Source organism: Triticum urartu, chromosome 4A (assembly GCF_056163025.1).
Source record: "Triticum urartu cultivar PI428250 chromosome 4A, HENAU_Tu73, whole genome shotgun sequence".
Classification (NCBI taxonomy): domain Eukaryota; kingdom Viridiplantae; phylum Streptophyta; class Magnoliopsida; order Poales; family Poaceae; genus Triticum; species Triticum urartu.
In genome coordinates, this window is record NC_141876.1 from 542,636,516 (window position 1) to 542,646,672 (window position 10,157).

The following is a 10,157-nucleotide window of genomic DNA, read 5'->3' on the forward strand; positions in this document are numbered from 1 at the left end:
GTGTCCGATGCCGCCGCATTCTATCGAGCCGAGGAGGGCAGCTCGACAGAGAAGGTGCTCTAGTCTCAGTATGCTGAGGCCGGACACCCCGTGCCCCTGAGCGACCAACTGAAGCAACTGGTCGAGCTCCACAAGGCGGCCGAACAGGCCATGAAGGGCCTCATAGTTCGGCTGTGGCCTGGAGAGGCTCTGCCTGGGAGCTATTTCGGGCTGGTGTGGCAGCTGGTGGGGGCCTGTCCAAGGCTCGAAGTCATCAAGCGCTCCGTCTGCATTGAAGGTGCCTGTAGGGCACTTGCCCGTGCTAAGGTGCACTGGGGCAAGTTGGATGCTGAGAAGCTTGTGAAGGACGGGCCACCGCCGGGGAAGGAGCATCGCAAGCCCGAGAATTATTATACGGATGTTCTGAAGGGTGCCCGCCTTGTGGCGGATGAATGTTCCAGGGATGTAATTTTTGAGTATAAGTCGCTCGTTTTGTCCTGTGCGCTGAAAACTTGTTCATATGCGCTAAGCAATGCTGTTGGAATTTAAAATATTACCTTCTGTGCGGCTGTTTATCGATTCTGAGAGATGGCGAGTCATCGGCTTCTGCCCCCGTGCCGCTAGTGCTGGGGTGTTCGGGGATAAACCTGAGCGCTCTTTTTCCCATGTTTGGGTCCTTCGAGGGAGGCGCTCAGCACAACGAACAAGGCAATCGGACTATAATGCGTGAACACTCTCACTTAGCCATAGAATTCTATAATTTTAAATTTCGGCGAAGCCCCTAGTATTCGGAAGACCGAGTTCGGGGCGCTATCCACGCCTTGGCCGGACGGAGCCGACTCCTCGCTCTAAGCGGCATAAGTCTTTAGGGACTCGAAAAACCTCTTGAACAGCGACCAGCTCTCGCTTCATCATGACAGTCAGTTTTAGCTTTCTCTACTGAGGTGCTCGACCCAGCTCAACTGGCGCACAATCGTAGTAGTTCTCCTAGTGCTACCTTAGCCGATATAGCGGAACGTAAGGCACCAAAACATAGGAGCTGGGCAAACCCAACTATTGACCCAAGACATGATTCGGAGCCGATGCATATAATGCTATAAGTTCGGGGTGCCGCACTTGTTAAAGTGTTCGGAGTTCTCACACCATATTGAGGGGTACTAAAGCCCCTGGCGTATTTTGGCCGTACCCAAGTGTACGGGTGCAGTATGTCGTTAAGGAACATATATTTCTAAAAAAAGAGTAATGCAAAAATAGACAAAAGCTATGCATTGTTTATTAAAAAGGGCTGCGATCGAAGCAGAACGATACAAAATAATGCGATAAGCAAAAGGTTGGACTATTTAACATGTCCATTCCAGGGGCAGGCTACGGAATGGTATGCGAAACAGGTATACTGCTCGTGATAGAGACCACCTGGGAGTTCCGTAATGCGGCATGGCTTGTCTGCTTCCCTGGTTCTTGCATCGTTTGTGCGGCAATTGAACTGCCGAATAGGCCTTCCGAAGAATGGAGTCCTGAAAGTAAGAGAAAATTAAAAAATCGGCAGCCCTTGGTGCGCTTTAAGCCGTGTTTCGGGTGTGCCGTGATGGTGCCCCTCCCCCTGTACCCATGGTATTTCTAGAGCATAGTTATGTATGCGAAGCACTGGTGTCGCATTTTTGCGAGGGCCGGGGTTGGGGCCGCATTGCTACGCCTGCTCGGAACGTACCAGGCGGTTTTGTTGTAGGTTACTCCGGGCGCGCTTGACGGTGTCCGGACGTTTAATGGCCGGACTGGAGAACTGCCTGGAGAGGCTGCTTTGTACTTCCGCTGCAAGGGCCGCCATGTGCTCCTCCATTCGGAGGGAGCGTTCGGTGTTTCCATTGACCGTAATTACTCCTTGAGGGCCTGGCATCTTGAGCTTAAGGTATGCGTAGTGCGATACCGCATTGAACTTGGCGAATGCGGTTCGCCCGAGCAGTGCGTGATAGCCACTGCGGAATGGGACTATGTCGAAGATTAACTCCTTGCTTCGGAAATTATCCGGAGATCCGAAGACCACTTCAAGTGTGACTGAGCCTGTATAGTTGGCCTCTACACCTGGTATTACGCCTTTAAAGGTCGTTTTGGTGGGCTTAATCCTCAAGGGATCTATGCCCATTTTCCGCACTGTATCCTGGTAAAGGAGGTTCAGGCTGCTGCCATCGGCCATAAGGACTCTAGTGAGATGAAAGCCGTTAATAATTGGGTCTAGAACCAATGCGGTGAATCCGCCATGACGGGTGCTACCGCGTAAAGGTGATCGGGCAGGAGGACCATGGGTTGAACTTTGGGGCGACTGGCTCTACCGCGTATACGTCCCTTAACGCGCGCTTCCGCTCCCTCTTGGGGATGTGGGTTGCGTATATCATGTTCACCGTCCGCACTTGTGGGGGAAAACCCTTCTGTCCACTGTTGTTCGGCGGCCGGGGCTCTTCGTCGTCATCGCTATGCAGCCCCTTGTCAGTATTTTCGGCATTTAACTTGCCTGCCTGCTTGAACACCCAATAATCCCTGTTGGTGTGATTGGCCGGCTTTTCGGGGGTACCGTGTATCTGGCACAAGCGGTCGAGTATTCGGTCCAAACTGGACGGGCCCCTAGGATTTCTTTTGAATGGCTTTTTCCGCTGACCGGATTTATAGCCTCTGAATCCGGCATTAACTGTCGTATCCTCAGCATTGTCGCCGTTAATGCGGCGTTTCTGCTTGTTGCGACGCGACCTGCCACTACTGTCCCTGGTATCCGAATTGTCATATTGTTGCTACGAGCAAGCCAGCTGTCTTCTCCCGCGCAAAAGCGTGTCATTAGTGTCGTGAGTGCTGCCATAGATTTCGGCTTTTCCTGTCCAAGGTGCCGGGCAAGCCACTCGTCACGGATATTGTGCTTGAAGGCTGCTAGGGCCTCTGCGTCCGGACAGTCGACTATTTGATTTTTCTTTGTTAGGAACCGTGTCCAGAATTGCCTGGCCGATTCATCTGGCTGCTGAATTACGTGGCTTAGGTCATCTGCATCTGGGGGTCGCACATAAGTGCCCTGGAAATTGTCGAGGAATGAGGCTTCCAGGTCCTCCCAACAACTGATTGATCCTGCTGGCAAGCTGTTAAGCCAATGCCGAGCTGGTCCTTTAAGCTTGAGTGGGAGGTATTTGATGGCGTGGAGATCATCGCCGCGGGCCATATGGATATGAAGGAGATAATCCTCGATCCATACCGCAGGATCTGTTGTGCTGTCATATGATTCGATGTTTACGGGTTTGAAACCCTCGGGGATTTGATGATCCATTACTTCGTTTGTGAAGCATAGTGGGTGTGTGGCACCTCTGTACTGGGCTATATCACGATGTAGCTCCAATGAGCTTTGTCTACTGTGTTCGGCCCTGCCGGATTTGTGTCCAGCGTGACGGTTACCATCTCGAGTCGTGGGGCGCCCACGCGATCCGTAGATCGATCTTGTTTGCCTTGCCTTGTCCTCCAACATATCTCACAGGTCAGGTGCATTTTCCCATGCCTTGGTACGGGGTGCGGCTTGAGTGGAGGGCCGAGAGGCCTCCCTGTCGTGGCCACGAGGTGGCCGGTCGGCCGTATCAAGTGCTGGTGATGTAGGTTTAAGTGCTTCCTCCTCTAATCGGGGTAGCAACCTGCGCTTTGGGTAGCTCTTGGAGGGGCGTTCGAGTTTATGCTCTTCGGCCGCAAGGACTTCAGTCCATCTATCGACTAGCAAATCTTGATCAGCTCTAAGCTATTGTTGTTTTTTCTTGAGGCTTCTTGCTGTGGCCATAAGCCTACGTTGAAAACGCTCTTGTTCGATGGGATCCTCTGGCACGATGAATTCGTCGTCGTCGAGGCTTGCCTCGTCTTCGGATGGAGGCGTATAATTATCGTCCTCGACCTCTCTGTCTGCCGCTCTCTCATGAGGGCTGGTTCTCCATCCTCCCGTGCTGAATCTTGCTGGAGGGGGTTTTCTTCGGCACTCTCTGGAGTATTATTATCTCCCGTGCCAGAATCGCCGTGTTTGCTTTGGCGGGATTTTGAGCGGCGCCGCTGACGCCGGCGCTTAGGCTGTTTCTTGGAGGGGTCATCCTCCGCTGTTCCATCGCCATCTCCTTCTTTTGGGGTGTCCACCATGTATATGTCATACGACGAGGTGGCTTTCCAGGGCCCAATAGGCATTGGTTCTTCATCGTCTCCTGCATCGATGTCCATACCGTCGATGTCTTCGGAGTCGAAGTCGAGCATGTCGGTTAAATCGTCGACGGTGGCTACAAAGTGGGTGGTGGGTGGGCTTTGAATTTCTTCATCGTCCGTATCCCAACCTTGCTGACCGTAGTCCGGCCAGGGCTCTCCTGATAAAGAGAGAGACTTTAGTGTTTTCAGAATATCGCCGAAAGGCGAGTGCTGAAAGATGTCCGCGGCAGTAAACTCCATGATCGGCGCCCAATTGGATTCGATCGGCAGGGGCGCGGAGGGTTCGGAGTCCGGAGAGGTGTCTGGCTCCTTGGAGTCATGAGTCTCGCGGAGTGCAGGCATGGTGTTTAGCTCGATCGCCGTTGGGATTGCAGCCCCCGAGACGGCGTCCAACCACCCATCCTTGATCGGCGCAGTTGGCTCTGAATTAAGGGTCGAAGCCGATGCGGGTGCGGCCTCCAGGGAACTGTTCGGCGGCAGAGCTAGATCATGCTCGTCGTGACAGTGCGGCGCGCTCGGCAGTGGCTCGAATCCATCGAGGATCAATTCCCCGCGGATGTCAGCCGTGTAGTTTAAACTTCCAAATCTGACCTGACGGCCAGGGGCATAGCTTTCGATCTGCTCTAGATGGCCAAGTGAATTGGCCCGCAGTGCGAAGCCGCCGAAGACGAAGATCTGTCCGGGGAGGAAGGTCTCACCCTGGACTGCATCGCTATTGATGATCATAGGAGCCATCAAGCCTAACAGCGACGACACAGAGGAACTCTCAATGAAAGCACCAATGTCGGTGTCAAAACCGGCGGATCTCGGGTAGGGGGTCCCGAACTGTGCGTCTAGGCCGGATGGTAACAGGAGGCAAGGGACACGAAGTTTTACCCAGGTTCGGGCCCTCTTGATGGAGGTAAAACCCTACGTCCTGCTTGATTAATATTGATGATATGGGTAGTACAAGAGTAGATCTACCATGAGATCGGAGAGGCTAAACCCTAGAAGCTAGCCTATGGTATGATTGTTGTTCTGTATGTTGTCCTGCCGACTAAAACCCTCCGGTTTATATAGACACCAGAGAGGGTTAGGGTTACACAAAGTCGGTTACAATGGTAGGAGATCTGCATATTCGTATCGCCAAGCTTGCCTTCCACGCCAAGGAAAGTCCCTTCCGGACACGGGACGAAGTCTTCAATCTTGTATCTTCATAGTCCAGGAGTCCGGCTGAAGGTATAGTCCGGCCATCCAGACACCCCCTAATCCAGGACTCCCTCACCTCCCGCACACTCTGTCTCCTCCCTCGATCCCCTTCCCTCCTGAGAACGCCGCCGCCTCCCCTTGATCCCCTTCCCTCCCGAGAACGACGCCGCCGCCTCTCACACCTCGTCGACCCCCTCCTCCCCTAGCCCCTGCCGTCACCCCCTCCTCCCCAAGACCCTGCCACCCACCCGCTCCTGTCCTGCGGCAGATCAAGCATTATCTAGGGTTAGTGGTGTCTTTGCCCCCACGCTGGGCATGGCTCTCCGGCAATCAGGACGGCGACAGCGTCGACGGGATCCGACAGGAGCGTCCTCCTGCGGCCACTCGTGAACCTACCTATCCGCTAGGGTTTGAGCCACCGCATCGCCGGCGTGGCTCCGGCGTTGTTCCGGTGATCTGGTGACTCAGGTGAGTCCCTCCACTCCACCTCGTTGCATCTCTCCCTATCTGCTTCACCATGTTCCCTCTCCCTCTCAGATCCGTCGTCGCTCGAGCACCGGGATGCCATGGACGGGATGGCCATTTCCCCCTGCTCCGACGCCATGGAGGCCGCCTTCTCCTAATCAAACCCTAGCATTCCTCCCCAGCCGCAGCGGTGCCGCCGATGGATCCCGCCAAGGCTCCCTAAGGCTGAGGGTAAGATCCCGTCCATGCTCCCTGGTTCCCCTCTTTCATTCTGCACATTGCACCACTTACTCTGTACATATGTGTTGGTTGCATGAATCAAGGGTGGTTTGCCATGTCTGCAATATTTTAGGTTTTGTAGTGGGAGCAGGTTGGCTGTTGTTTGCTAGATTCCTTCAACCTGACGGCTCCTTGGATTGGGCCAGCCCTAGTCCTTGTGTGCAGTGCGGCTTGGTGCACTGTTGCCTCTGCCTGAGGCTATAGGGCGTGTGAGGCTGCACAATGTTAATGTGGACATAAAGACGAATGACATATCACCACTTTCAAGCTAATTATTTCACACTGTGATTTTTGATGATCTTTCATTGTAGTTATCTCAAGCTAATTTGCAACCAGCTGTTTACTTTCTGTACCAAGTTTCATGTTTGAGTTCTAGCATCTTAACCTCGGTACTGTGGTGATTTTTGAAGGAGTTGAGTAAGTGCACAAGGATTTGGTGAGGGATCTCATCATGCAGAACTCAAAAACCAGGTTGCTTCCATGTGTTTCTTCCTTCCTTCCTTCCTTTTGTACATGTGTTTGTTTCCCAAGCACATCTGTAGTCCTTTCTACGCATGCATGTGCGTCTCTGAGCCAGTGTCTACCACCTCGGTGGACAGCAGTACCCAAATGATGGCATATCGCAGTATGTATTAAATAGGTCTAACGTACTGGGACCAGTGCAGGTCAAATAGCCATTTACTTCTGCATAGTGAAATAATATTTACAGATCCTGTGTTGACTAGGCCTTTTCTTTCTTTATTATCTTTTTCAAGCCAATAAGATAGTTGTATGATTTGTATCTATTGGTGGTAGCATATTAGCATCACTGTAAATAACTAAATATACTACCTGTTTTCTATTGCAAGTGAATGATGTTAATTTGGTTTGAAATGAATAATCAAACTGGAATGCAAAGCTGCTGAGCATATATACTAATTAATAGTATGCTCTGTTAATCTTTTTATACAAATATACTAGCATTAGATATGTATTTTACACTATGTTTCTTGTTGTTCTGTGTATAGTAGGAATGTCGTTCTGTGTTTAGTAGGAATTTGATCCAGCACAATAGCTTACTTAATTTCTTTACACTACCTTGTTGTTTGACCGCTATTTTTATGGTTTGGATGTATATACGAGATGGTGGGCTGCTGGATGTGGATTGTGAGTCCACGGCAAGACCGACCTTGAAACATCAAGGTATATATATATATATGGTGTGCTTATGCAAAAGCAGTTGATGTGCACTTATATCCATATTCACGTCTAATCATCCTTTTCTCCTCCAGCCACCTTCTCAAGTGGAAGATGATCCTGCTGCCGTCAAGTCTCTGTTTCTTGTCAGTTGTCAGCTTTAATTAATACATGTACTTTTGGTTATGCAAAGGTAGGTTCTACTGTTAGATCTTGTAATTAGTTGTAGATGGAGTTTTTGCTTGTTTGAAACCCCAAGGACTGCCCGGTAGTAGTGTATAATAGGTAAGCTTTTAAAAGTATGGTTGATCGGCTGGACCATATTCCATGTCTACTTTTGGTACCGTTTTCACCCCTGATATTGACATTGGCCAGCCCTCTGAAATGTGAATATATGTTTGCTCTAGTTTCGTGCTGGCAACTCCACAGCAGCTACAGAGCAACGGATAACGGCTACATGAATGTAAAGCAGAAGATAGGATTTTGTACTGTAAAAAATACAACATCTGCCTAGTTAAAAAGGTGTTCACCAAAATCCCATAGATAGTCTCGGCAATTGTGGTAGAGAAGCATATAGAAGTACATGTTTTTCAGAGTTGTGCGTAACTGAACCTGTCAGACTAAATAGATCATGTTTAGGGTTTCTTGTGTGTGTTTTCTACATACACACACATGGTCCTTCCTTTTAAATCTCCTCTGCTGCTTACTAACATAGTGCTACACACGTACAATAGTTGAGTAGTAGTGCGTAGAGACTCTGGAGAAAAGTTTACATACTTAAACATTATGCTTAATAATAAAAAAGTTGTAGTTCGCTTGTAGTAGTATGTTTATGAATGGCTGCATGAAATGATTGTTCAGTACTTAAAATATTTGAATCGGGGTTAATGTAATCACTTGCTGCATCCTGTTTGATTGACAAGAGATGCTAATAGGAAAGCAAAGCAAATAGGAAAAGCATGTGATGCTGCTTTTGCTTTTCCTCTGCACACAAGTAAAGCAAAGCATCCTATTTTGACATGCATAGCTGAACTGATTGGAAAAGGGATGGCCAGGAACTGTCTAGAGTCATAAACAATAGACAGAATAAAGAGAAGAGAGTGTACTTAAACAACACTTCTTTTATGGGAGTATATACTTGCTATCATGTAGTAGCATCAGCTCCTTATCTGGAAAAAGAATACCATCAACTATTATCAAATAGCACAGCTAGTGATCTGTGTGGTTCTAGTGAATGGGCAGCTGCATATGTAGACTATAGTGATGTGCACCAATAGTACTGAGGTAGTATCCCAGCTCTGAAGAAAAGCTGGTAATAAAATTGATGCATATGATTAAACTGATGTGTAATTTGTTGTCCGTAACTGACACGTAAATTATCTCTTAGGTATCGGAGCAGCAGCGAGCCACTGACCTTTTCTCGCAGAAGGTGAAGAGGTCGCGTTCAGCACTCTGGACAAGGTATCGTCGTCTTACAAATTCTTACAAGAGTTTCAGACCTACAAGACACACAAACAGAATGAATTGATGTGTTTATATGCCATGGAATTTACTTTACTTAAAGATGTTATTGTTGTGTCATAGAAAATTTGATTTATATCTACGTTTTGTCCAGATTAAAAATATGTGTGATGTGTGGTTTCAAAAACTAATGCTATATGTAGGCTTAAGAAACTGAGTAAGGGAACCCATTATATCCCCTTGTTTTATACACTGTAATTTAAATCTACTAGCGTTGTTGTGTGTGTCTGTATGAGTTAGAGTGCATTGCTTGTCTGACACATGTGCTGATGTCTTGTGAATCAGCTGGAGCTACTCTCCTTCCTGATCGAGCTGAGCCTCGTGACTACATCAATTCTGGCGGCGATGACCATCTACACTGCTCAGTGCTTGCTCAACGGGTGCTGGTCCTGGAACAAGTGTCGTGAGCTCCACACAAAGTACTCGAAAGAGCAGCTCTCGTGTGTAAACACACTTTGTACTTAATGTCTTTCATTCAGACCAGACTTGAGTTCAGCAAGATCAACTTGGGTAATAGCTTTTGTACTGACAGTTGCTGTTTGGTTTGGTTTAGTTTGGTTTGCAGGGACTACAGTTTGACGATTCGTCTACCATGTATCTTCGGCTGCGAACATCATCTACAGGTATGACATTGTCCCACCTCTCTATTCTGTTTTGCTACTCTTCTCCCTGCATCCGAGAAAATTGGTGCTTAATCTATTATTGATTTACAGTCTCTGTTCGTTAACACCAAGTCTAAACTGTTGCTTTGATTTTTCCTGTTACTTACGCTAGCAGTATGACCCGGATGAGGAGGACCTGCTCACTGACCAGGACAAGCTACGACCTCCCAGCTTGTCTGATCCAGGTATGGCATTGGCCAACCTCTTCCGGAAGAAGGCCATGGCCGCGAGCCCCTCTGGATCAAAATAGGTATCCCTTTCCGCCTCTCTTTTTGGATTCACTCAATGTTTTCCGGAAGAAGTCTGGTCCTTGTTTACTTCCTATAATTGGATTGCGAGTTGTCCATTGTTACTTCCTTGTTTACTTCCTATAAAGTCTGGTCCATTGTTATATACTTCTCATTGTAGGATGGCGAGTTGTCGCAGCTGGAGCATGTCTCATAAGAGAGAGCAATGAAGTCGATTGTACTGTTAGGATAGTAATAGATGTGCCATAATTGTCTTATTGTATATTCCCTCCATTTCTGCTATATTCTTGTGTAAGGAAATGTATTCCATAGATGGTTTTGTTGTGTTATGTAAACCTGGGAGATGTGTTATGTGATGTGATATGATGGATGATTTGAATTCAACATGGAGTTTTCTTGATTTGAATATGAAACAATGTTGGATGACATGTGTTAC